General features: G+C 45.3%; 1 protein-coding gene across 4 annotated transcripts in view; it reads left to right on the top strand.

Annotated features, from left to right (window-relative positions):
- The window catches only part of si:dkey-100n23.5 (cyclic AMP receptor-like protein A), a 53,113-nt gene that overhangs the window by 29,091 nt on the left and 11,625 nt on the right, over positions 1-12,397 (top strand). The window lies entirely within an intron of this gene.

Here is a 12,397-nt window from a genome sequence, read left to right as displayed (position 1 = left end):
TGTTCCCCTGTGTGTGTGTGTGTGTGTGTGTGTGTGTGTGTGTGTGTGTGTGTGTGTGTGTGTGTGTCGGCGTGAATGCGTGCGCACTTGTTTGTCCGCCTCAACCAGAGTGTGTGCTTCTTCGCGTCTGCCCGCGACAGCTCCCATGTGTTTGCGTGCGTGCGTTTTTTATTTTGTGTGTGCATGCCTAGCGCGTGTGTGTGTGTGTGTGTCTGAGTGGGGGATTATTTCTATCTGAGCTCCAAAGCCTCCTAAACAGGGCTTAGAGAGACGGCCCAGGGCAGCAGCTAAAGCCGTCGGGTAGAGCTCTCTCTTTCTCGCTCGCTCGCTGTGCAACCCTCTCTGCTGCTCTCTCTCTCTGTGCCATTTCTCCCTGCCCTGATCCATTGCGTTAATACACAGACACTCCCACACACAAACACACTCTTGTTTTGGCCCTCATCTGCTGCTGCCACACATACACAAACACACACACATACACGCACATAGTCACACGCCACACGCAATTTTAATCTGTTCCAAATGCACACTGGTAAATGTGTTAATTCGACACCAGCTGTTGCGAATTGAAATGGGAAAACGCTCCTATTTCGTGTCGCCCGCGCTTGCACACACTCGCACGGACAAGCCATTTTACGTCATTTCGGCGTACACATCCATCTCTCTCACACGCTCGCTCTCTCTCTCTCTCGCACTCACTCATTCGCTTGCCCTCATTTGGCAACACAAAAGTAGCACCAGACACTCGCACCTTCGCACTCATCCCTCCTCCTTCTCCTCCCCTTTCTCCTTCTCCTTCTTTCTCTCGCGCTCTCCCACTTCAGTCTCTCTCGGCTCTTTGTGTGCGTCTGTGTGTGTGTGCGTCTGTGTGCGTGTGTGTGTAAGCACTGCCTGGGCACGACTAGAGTTTTCACAGTCTGCTTCTCACATCGCCTCCCCTGTGTGCTTTATGGTGTGGGTGTGTGTTTGTTTACAAGGCTTGTCTAGATTCCTACTGTGCGCGCTTGTACGCTTGTTTGCATAAATAAGCCCTCTCTTCGGAACCTAGCTGCCGATTTCTGTGGCGCGTCGCAGCTCGATGTGCAAGTGCTCCTCCCGGACAGCCTGCTCGTCTTTTGCCAAGACTTCTTGCTCTCCTCAAAAGCACCCCGATCCCCTTTTAAACACCAAAGCGCACCACCAAATCGGCCTTACCATTCAGTGCTTTTTTTTTTCTCCCCTTCTTTTTCTTTACAGCTTTGTCTTGAAGCTGCAGCTCCAGTTTTCAAAGCCGCTTGGCTTTGAGCAATCAGGGTTACGCGCCTTGTGCAGGGGGGCGCTTCAGCGTGGATAGATTGGCCCTGGCGGCAGGGCTTGAACCGGTGATGTGTCTGTAACCTTGAGTTCACCCTGCCGCTCCAGGAGGTAGCTTGCATCCTCCTAGTTATTCTTGGTTTCACTCAGTGCTGTCTGTGTGGTTTTCGTGGTGTGTGCATAGGCCTATACGGTGCTAGCACAAGATTTTTATTTTTTTATTTATTTATTTTTTTTGTATGGGCTCCCTACAGCGCCTAGCCCCCCTACACCCCCACTCGTCTTTCTCTGGAGGAGATCTGATTTCCCTGCTCCAGGCGAGCAGCGAGAACAAGACAGTGTGCGCACGCATCTGTGTGTGCTTCAGTGCGTGTCTGCACTTTTGTGTGCGTGCGCACACACGCAACCCGGGCCAGGCAGACCTTCCCCATCTCCGCTCTGCGCTTTGAAAAACGAGGGAGGAAATCTCAGAGCAGCAGTTATTATTCATCCCTCAAAGAGAACGGGGAGGAGGCGGGGGAGGAGGAGAGAGGGAGGGGGGGATGGATGGATGGAGGGAGGAAGAAAGAGAGAGCCAAACGGGAGGGATGGAGGGAGGGGCGTGGGGGGGATACATTAACTCTTATCACACTGCATTCGGCATTCTGCATCCCAGGATGCGCTCTTGCTCTCCCTCTCTCTTTCTCACTCCTGCTTTCTCTTCCCTTTCTACAGTCCCCTCCTTCCGTTCCTTGCCTCTACGCTTCTCGGAATATCTTGCATTCAGCGCATATGGACGTGTGTTTGTGACTCCCCGTGTGTGCGTGTGTGTCTAGTCTGGTGTGTGGTTCGTACTGTATACCCTTACTATCTTTTGTGGTGTATTTTGTTTACTTGAACAAGTAAGCTGATGCTGAAAGGCAGTATGTGAGGTTCCAAACTCTCATCTTTCTTTGTCTGAAAGCCTTCTTTATTTATCCATCGCCTCACTTTCAATTTACAGTGTAAGAGTGGCAGCGTTGTCCTGTTTGCTAAAATAAGTTTTGAACTTGATATAACTTGCAGATAAGTGGTGTTTTGTTTTGTTTTTCAGATCTAGAGGCAAAATGAACCATTCTTGTCTTTTTTGGGATGCTTTGATTTGCGGTTTTGCAGGAGTGACATGACAGTCTATAGGGATTTGCCACTAAAGTTGAGATTAGCTTGGTTTAAACTGTAATTGCGCAGAGTGAAAGTTAACATTTTAAGAAAGCACATACTTAAGAGTGAAACCTCTAATCCTTTAATTTTGACATTTTATTTTAACCTATTTACACACAGAGAACATCAATGTTTGCAAATCTGACCTGTCTGTAGCATCAGATGTCATGCTCTTTGAGCAACCCGATTGCCTGTGCGATAGCGTAGCCACAGACAGCTGTTCGACCCACATAATATTTGGTGGTTATGTGACCATGCCTACTGTGCGCGCCTGCATGCGCACACTTGTATTTGCATCACGGGCAGTGATTGGTGTGCAGCTGGAGACGGAGAGCCACACAGCCATTCGTCTCCCATTGAGTAGCAGTGACTCTCCGCTATTCATCCCCATTTAGCGAGACGGCGAGATGGTCTACAGGGCTGTGTGTACTACACACACACACACACACACACACACACACATACATACATAGGGGCCACCCGTATCAAGGCTGGACACACACACACACACACACCAAGGCTGAATTTTCAGTTTTGAAGTAGAAACATAGTTGTAACATGTATCTCTTTGCATACATGTAAAATGACACCAGCAGAACACACAAACACATTTGCATGACCCCAACACATTGCACTGTACTGACCTGACTGTTCTTACATACATGTAGGTCATGTAGTCAAATATCCATATATAGGCATACGGGGTCATTCTGGTGTATATGCACATGAACACATATGCATATGGTATACACATGCAAAACCTAAAGGAGATACTGGATAACCTCCCTCACACTCTGCCGTATGCAAACATAAACACATACACACGCACCCACACATACCCTGTTCCCCCTCCCTCTGCTCTTTCAGGCACGTCTTTAAATATTCATCACTCTGGCTGCTCTGTGAGTGCCGTAAACGCTGCCTCACACTCCAGGGAATAGCTAAAGCCTACTCTATCATCTGCTCTCCCTCCCTCCCTCCTCTCTCTCACAGACACACACACACGCGCACCCACCCCTACACACACGGACACACTTCTAGCCACAGCCGCTCACAAGGACGAACTGACTCGCACAAACACTCTGAGGCACAGCCAGTGGCATCACTGGACGCACAGACACATGCAGGTACATGAATCAGGTGCAGGGAAACACGTATGCTTCGATGCACGAAGAGATTTTGTTTGTGTGTGTGTGCGTGCGTGCGTTTACTGGCTCCCAGCACAGTGCGTTGAGCGGTGTTGTGTTCCAGGAAACAGGATGTCTCTTTGTTTGGGTTTTATTCTGTTGGTGAACGTTAGCCGCTTTAGTCCCTGGGGTCTGTGTATGCCGCTTTGTCTGTTACCGTGTGTGTGCGTGTGTGTGTGTGTGTGCGCATCCCATGCAGGTGTGCCTGTTTGTGTGTTTCAGGATTATTCCAGAAATTTTGGCAAAAATGAACGTGTTTGGACCAAGCATGTGCGGTTGTCTATAATGGGAGCATTTACACCCATATTGACCTTATGCTCAAAGTAGATCATCTTCCAGTTTTCAGTTGTAGCACACACGCATGCAGACACACTAGCACGACGCACATGCAGACCATGGTTTCATCTACGTGTCGTTACACCCAGGAGAAAGAAGATTAAGCGCACCATCCTCTAGCAGATAGTTCCCAAGCAATAGAGCTGAACACACGTTTGCGCGGTTGATCACATGTTGTCACTGTACAAAGAAAAGCCTGTCCTGGGCTTTTGCTGCCCTAAAGGCCACCACACATGTATCAAAGAGACGCAAGCAACCAACGGATCAACAGGTCAAGCTTTAATTTAAATGAATTTCAGGCACTGAGTTTAAAAAACCCAGTGTTGAGTGTTTAAAAAAATCTTCTTTATTGCTTTGTCTATTGAGATTATTAAGAGGAAAAACCACAAAGATTAGAGTTTTTACGTGTGAAGAATCTGGATTCAACAAGTGGATTCTACCATATTTTGAGTCCTTTAAAAGGCTATCATGGCTCGAAGCACTGTGAAGAATAATTAGACGAAAATAAACTGTGACAATGTCTAGTTCATTTTTCATCCTCTCTGTTTGAGATTAGTGTTTGTCTTTTTAAATGTTTTAGAAATATAGATATAATAGAAACCTTAGAGCTGGATTTAGTTTTAGGGGCTTAAAAGCTAAAATCTTTCTGAAACCTTCAGGAAAGGCAGTAGAATATCATGTGAGCTTGGCATACATTTAAAAAATTATATATAAATCTCCTTCTTTACTGTCCTATACTTGCATTGATTTTGTCCCACCTATAATGTATCTTGGATATCAAATTCAATTTTACAGAATTAGACTTTCTAGTCAAAGAAAAGTTCTGATTCGCTGTCAGCAGTGGCACCGCAGGGAGAATGAGAGCCTTGTTTGGGCACTGCGAAGCATGTGATTTGTCTGGAGGGAAGAAAAAAAAAAAGAAGTAAGGCAGTCAGTCATAGAGCGGAGGAAGTGCAATCGGGTTCAGGATGACTTCTCTGTCTGGCTGCCCTCCACTCTGGGGAAGGAGTTCTCGTCCAAGCTGTTTTAAGTGCGTTTCACCCACAGCTCTGAGGATGTTCGGCACAACAATTAGAGGCAGACAAAAAAAAGAAAAAGAAAAGGTGAACGCTGATAGAAGGAGGAAATGGAAACGGAGGGAAGGAAAGTGGTATAGACTGGCAGGGTGGGATATTGGAGGAGATAGGGAGAGGCAGTAAATGAGGGATTTTGCAGAGAATGCGGAAGGTGAGATAGACGGGTTCAAAGAGTGAGTGACAGCTTGATAGATGGAAGGTCTGAATAAGTGAGCGAGGCTTCGGAGACGCTGCGCGAGTACTAATGATTGACTGCATGCTTACAGGTGGTAGCAGGCTGAGACTTAAGGCTACATGCGCCCGCGAGCGTGAGCGCAGAAGCGTGTCTTCGTGTTTATTGTTGTTGACCATTTGCTCCCGATATTGTGTACACAGCATCATCCCTTTTGTGAGACTTGCTCAACTACGCCGCACACACAAAACCCCCGACACGCGCGCACACAGCAGCTCAGCCAGGCATCGCCCGCAGCCACACTCTCCTTCTCACCACTGCCTCCCTCATTCATCTTTCATTAGCCTGGCTCACACAGGAGAAACAGCCTACCACCCCCTACCATCCTCCCCCATCCTCCGCACGCCTCCACCAGCCTCTCCATCTCTCCCTTCTCTCTATCTAACCTCCTTGCACCCCCCCCCCCCCCCCCGTCTTATCTTGGTTTCTCTTGCACGTAATCTCTTTTGTTTGTCTCACTCATGTCTTGCAATCTGTCTTTTTAGATATCTCTCCTACTCCTCCTCTTCCTCTTTCCCTTCCCTTCTCTCTCTCTGCCTCTTCGGCTTCTTTTTTAGTCTTTTTCATTCAGCCTCGCTCCTTCACCCCTTTGCCCTCTTCCCTGCTCCTCCTCCTCCATCGCTCTCGGCCCCTCGTTCCCCTCCACGGCCTCCTCACTCTTCCACGTTTTCACCTCTTTTATCGTCTTCTCCGTTTTCGCTCCCGCTCTCCCTTCTCTCCTTCCTGTGCAGCGCCGTTTCTCTGACACTCGTCTCTGCCCAGCCTCCCCCCTCCCCCCGCCTTCCTGTCTCCCTTTCTCTCCCCCTCGCCTGCTCTTTTTCTTCCTTTCATTTTGCTCTCCGTCTCTCCCTCGATGGAGGGGAAAGGCTCTTCGCCTCTAATTGCGGCTGTTCCGTTGCCATGGCGCGTGTTGCTCAGCGCTGCGAGGTGCTGTCTGTGTGTGTGTCTGTGTGTGTGTCTGTGTGTGTGCGCACGCATGTGTGTGCGCCTGCATGTGTCTGTGTGTGTGTGTGCGTGTTTGTGTGTGGCAGGCAGATGATTGCTTGCTGCCAGCTCTCGTTTCCCGGACGCCGATCGTGTTTCTTTGCGGCAGCAGGAAAAAAAAATGAGACGCCAGAAATAGCCCCCCTTCACACAGACCCACTCACTCTCACCGCTGTGCTGTCAGAGAGACACACATACGCAGGCAGGCGCACACACACAGCCGCTCACACAAACACACATCCACTGCATTTCCTCTCCTTCTGACATTCTCGGCGTATGTGACCCAGGTTAGACTGAATGTAGACACCTATTTTGCACACGCACGGGCAGTGATGTGTGTTTATGTGTATCCACATGTGTCCAACTTCCTCTTCGTGCGTGTCCGTGTGTGTGTCTTTGTGTGTGTGTTTCCTGCATCTCTTAGGAGGTTGTGTGGGGACTCCTGATTTATTTCACCTTTAATGGGAAGTGAAATGAATGTGACTAGCAGCTGGTCTGGTCCTCGGAGATATTGCGGTAGGCTAACCCAGAAAACAGTTCTGAAATGGTCCCTACTCTGACAAGCACCAGGATACGCCACTCTACGCTCCACTGGCTGCACTGTTGGTTTTATTTTAAGCTTCGTTTAGACATTTAGTCGACACCTTTATCCAGAATTACGGCAGGTAGATTCTTGTTGCCGGTTTATATTCGACCTCTGGCCAACTCAACTTGTGCTTTTCTTTCTGTCACAACTTTTTAAAGGGTTGTTGGAAGGTAAATGGAGACAGATTAATGGCAAATAAACCTTGCAACCTCACGCTGCAAAAGAGGATAAGAGAGGATTATAACCAGATTTGTGGATGAATCTCCATAATCATCTTCTGTGCTTTTCTCCTGCAGTTCTCACTGGGCTTTTAAGGGAAAAAAACAACAGCCTGTTTATGTGCCTGCTTGGTTTTGACAAAGTTTGCGTAACTTAAATCTAAAAGTTTTAGGAGCTGTTTGTAAGACTGCTAAAAAATGAACAAAATGTGCACAAATGACAAGAAAAAATACACTAAAATCTCTTTAATCATCCATCCTTCCATCTGTTCATTCATCCATCCATCCGTTTTTCTACTGCTCTGGATTCCAGATCATGGGGGTAGCAGTTTAAGCAGAGAAGCCCAGACCTCCTTTTCCTTTCTCCAGCTCATCCGGCGGGAATTAGGTCTTCCTGATAGAACATGCCCAAAACATCTTACCTAGGAGGCATCCAGGAGGCGTCTTAGTCAGATATCTGATCTATTTCAGTTAGTTTTGTGTGATGTAGTGGGTCCTGCCAAACGACACAACTCACCCTATCACTAAGAGAACGTCCGGCCATCCTTTAGTGGAAACTGATTTCTGCAGCTTGAATTCTCAGTCTCATTCTTTTGGTCACTATCTAGAGCAGGGGTGTCGAACTCCAGGCCTCAAGGGCCAGTGTCCTGCAGGTTTTGGATAACATCCTGGGTCAACACACTTGAATCAAATGATTAGTTCATTACCAGAATTGTGGAGAACTGCAAGGCACGTTGAGGAGGTAATTTAGCAATTTAAATCAGCTGTGTTAGATCAAGGACACATCTAAAACCTGCAGGACACCGGCCCTCGAGGCCTGGAGTTCGACACCTGTGATCTAGAGCTTGTGGTCTTAAAGATGAGGGTGGGAACATAGATTGGCAAGTAAATTGACAGCTTCACTTTCACACTGAGCTCTCTCTTCCCTACAGTACAACATCTCTCCGGTCGCTTTTGGTGACCGTTTATTCCCTGTCACATGCACCGCTGTTTTAGTTTTTCTTTGACCTGTTGACTTTTGTTACTTGGCACATCGTACCACTGCTATCGCAGCTGGGTTGAGGTACGGCCATAATAATGATATAAAAGTTACCGCTCAGACAGAGGGAGATGGTGCAACAGTTTCTGTGAGACTGTGGAAAAAAACATCTTCTCTTCCTATATCAATACTGATATGACGGTATGGTTTGAGTGGTGCTACCTATCGTTCAGGAGAATATTAGAAGAAGTCTAACCTCTTGTGAATTGCTTGGAGTTGAGGTGAACCAAGCTCTCTTCCCACGCTTAAGCTTACTGTCACACTGTTTACAATATGCCCTAACCCAGCCCGTGGCATCAGGTGATGCTATACTGTCTGCATTTCCCTCAGTATGCAAGTAAAAATAAAAATGCCTGAATGTGGCAAAAGCATATGGGCACAGTGCCACAAAGGTATATAGATCCTCAAAGCTTAGATGGCGACATGTATCCCTTATATCTTTATGCAGTCTTTTTTTGTTAGGAAACAGTCTGGTTTTCAACCAGTGCCGACTGTTTCATTCACTTGTTAAAAAAAGAGTTCTGTCAGCGCATAATTTAAGCTTTCACTAATTAATTAATACATTTTGTGAGTAATTATTAATTCTCTGAGCAACTCGATGGTAAAGCAGAGGGGAACCCTCAGGACCATTTAGACTTTCTCAGAAGGATTTGTTGCATTTAGCTTCTTTGGTTTAATAATAATAATTCTGTTCTAATTTGAATTTCAGTCTAATTTTCTATCAGGTTTCCTTCATAAAATGGCATAGATACCATCCTTTCTCAGCCGGCTGCAGGTACCATAGCTGGATCGCTCACTAATTAGGACTTCATAATGGGGCCAAAGACCATAGCCGTGTGTGTGTTTGTTTAGAAAGTGACAGGTACATGAAACAGTCGCATTTCCTTAGGCCTTTCCAAATGGCCAGGCCTACCTTGCTTGTAGCATAGATGGAGTGAAGGCAGGGCATGACGTCTGTAGCCACTACGACTATTTCCCCTTTTCCTTTTATTTTGGTGTGTGTGGCTAAGTTTTGACAGAGCTGAAGCCTCCGCTCTCATAGTTACGGTCCTCCACTGTGGCATGCCAATTTAAAACATATTTGTAATAACAACCATAAACCACGAGGAGACTGAGTTTCTCTGTCATCCCAACTCAAACAGAGTGAGACACTTTACGCAGTTCTCAATTTCTGCAGTTGCATTTGCCCAAAGAAGCTTAAAATCTAATCCATATTGGCAATTAAAGATCATTTGTTCTTGAATCTGGACCTTCAGTATTTGGGTCAGAAAGGTGCGCCAAACAGATACACAAAGACTCGGGATCAGTATCAAGGCAAAAAATAGAAATAAACACTGAATCGTGCATCCCCGTTTTCTATAACGAAAGATTTTGGCAGACATTGTAGTCGGTTCATTTATACTAGAAAAGGGAATTTGGCATCATTAAACTTCATGGTTTCTGTTAAATTAGCAATGAGCAGACAGCAGTCAAATTCTATGGCGTGTAAAGAATTTAAATTATCAAAAAATAAAAGAACTGGACTGTTGTTCAAGCAAAAGATGTTAGTGTATGGAACAGCTGCAAGGAGCCTATGTCTTCATAGCCTCCATACATTTTATGTTGTTAGTGGGGCAGTTTGAACTCTTGTTGGCAGAGCTGGGAGCACATCTGAGGAGGTGGGGAAATCATTTCAGAGAGCCGATTGACCCGCAGCAGCATCTAGCTGTGTGTAAGAGGTAAAATAGTGTTATTTTACTATTTGTGTATCCAATACTGGTGCACATTTTGAGCTACAGCACACTTGTTGCCGAGTGCAGCAGTCCGATTGGTCAGATATGCTTATTTGAATCATAAAAATTAAGCTTGATTTGATATTTGCAAATATTATGTTAACGTGTCCAGTGACTGAAGGCCTTTATTGACGCATTTAAGGATCAGAGTTTGGTTTCACTTAAACGTTGAGATTATTGAGTGTGGTTACATCAGGAAAAAATAATCATTTATGTATTATTGCTCCAAGAGACCACAATTAAAATGATGGATAGCCTCTGTTGCAAGCTTTATCTTTTTCTTTTCATATTTAAGAGTGGCTTGCAGGTTGGGAATTTATCTGTATGAAAATGAAGCAGAAAGCAGATTTAGCAAAACCGTGTCTGCAAATGCACTACAATAAAAAACATTCACGGTCGTTATTGTAGTATCGGGTTGGAATTTGCTGTAAATAAACACACTGTAATGACACAAAAGTGTGAGTGGCCAGGCTAGGTTAAGTTTAGGAATAACAAATGGATCCGAAAACGTATAACCTTAAAATATTTTAAAAATGCAGGGTTTTTTTTAATCATATCTCGCTTGGGTAACATAAATCAACGCTGTGTTTTTAGTTGTCACGTTGGCGAGAGCAAGGTGGAGGAAAAAGCTGGCTAATTTGGAAGTTATCAGACGTTAGGAAAAAAGCATGTACAGCGCCTCGTTTATATTTTCATCAAGCAGAAACTCAGGCTCTGCTACCGCTGCTGCTGGTAGTGTAAGAGGCTGCTGTTGACAGCGCACCTGAAGCAGCTGTGTGTACCAAAGAAGCTGCACCAGCTATTAGTTTCATACAGCTGCGACATCCCAACTGGAGCTCCATCTTATCTCCGGGAACAAAATCTTCCCGTCTAAAAATGGGTGGTGCACGCAGCCTTTTTCAAGACCGTGATGCAGAAGCAGAAGAAGTCTACGTACACAAAAGAACTCAAGCACAAAAATGAGCTCAGTAGTTCTTTTTTTTTTTTTTTTTTTCTGGACATGATGTCCTGACAGACTGGGCAGAAAATTGTGAAATGCAGGTGAAAACTAGCAAAAGACTCACTACTCAGACTCTCTGCCATCTACTACTGAGGCCTGATTTAGACTGAATCGAGCCGACAGTTTGGCCCATGTGCGTGGCTGACGTCGAAGTGTTTATGCTTGTGCTGGTGGACTTGTGTGTTAATTGCTCCATGGTTTTTGTGGGGTAAAACATTTTTTGTTGCTCAAGTTTTCCAATTCCTTTTTCTGATAGACAGAAATTTGCTGAGATCCTTATATTGATGCTTATGATTATCACCCCTCACATTGAGGTGACAAATTTCCTGCTGAAGCGTAAATCCCCAGTAAGAAAGAGAGGGCTCCTGTTTGGGATATATAGTGTTTTATTTTATTTTATTTATGTCTCTAGAAATGTAAGACATTGCATTAACTGTTTAGTCATTTCCAAAAAATAATGACAAATATTAAATATAAATCAATTTGCTCCGATTTTAGTTGATTCTCACGGCAAGTAACAGAGTCGCTCATCTTCCTGGCACCTGGGTGCTTTTCAATGCTTGCTTTGTGCTTAAATGTGTTAAAATGGATTTATCCATTGCCTTTTCAGTGCTTAAACCATCTGCCATCAAATGAAACTCCTCTGAAGGATAACCCTGCCAATGTAAGTTTATGTGTTTCCTATTGGAAATAAATCCTGTTGCAAGCCCTGAACCTACTTTGGACGTCTCCACTACACAAAGCTTTTTGTTTATTTTTGATCTGGCCTTCAGTGTCCTGTTATTGTAAGTAGAAAGTTTCCAGTCTTTTGAGTAGTATTCTCTAAAACATTATCCGCCTCTTGTGCGACTAGAAAGTGACAGTGATGTAATAGCATCACGACATTTAACATTGTTTTTATAAAACACATTTGGTTAGTCACCAGGAGTTATTTTTATTAGCCTGGCTGATGTCACTGCAGCCACGAAGACTCGTCATGTTCATGTGCAGGGTGCAGTGATGGCTCAGTATTTGTGGTGCTATTGTGAAGTGATTGCTACAGAGAGTGATTTAAAGCACAGCGGTGTTAAAATTGCTAAAGACTTCCCCAATATAATTGTCATTTCAAAAACTAATGAAAAAAAATCTCTCTGAGTCAGACAGTCACATAGGAATAGGTGATTGGAGAGTCCCACGTAACTTTGTGCAACCACAATACAAGAGTGGCCCACCCTCCCCCAAGACACAGATGACTTTGGCGACCCTGAGGTCAACCACTGTGGCCACTTAGTTCGTGCTGCACACTAAACCCAAGAACACAACACATGCAGAAAATGCCATGAGCCGCGCGGCGGTTTGATTCTCACGCTAATAGATCAATAAAAGACATTAGTGGCGGGCTAGCCCAGCGAGCAGCGCTAATACAAGGTTAATCCAGGGTTAATGGCTGAGCAGCATCGTTCTCAGAGGCAGCCATTAGTTCTCAGCCGCACCATACAATATCAGGTTCTTCTCC

This window comes from Simochromis diagramma, unplaced genomic scaffold (genome assembly GCF_900408965.1).
Source record: "Simochromis diagramma unplaced genomic scaffold, fSimDia1.1 OVJJ01000501.1, whole genome shotgun sequence".
NCBI classification, from domain to species: Eukaryota; Metazoa; Chordata; class Actinopteri; order Cichliformes; family Cichlidae; genus Simochromis; species Simochromis diagramma.
Note: the sequence above shows the minus strand (reverse complement) of the source record. Positions and strands in the feature narration are given on the sequence as shown.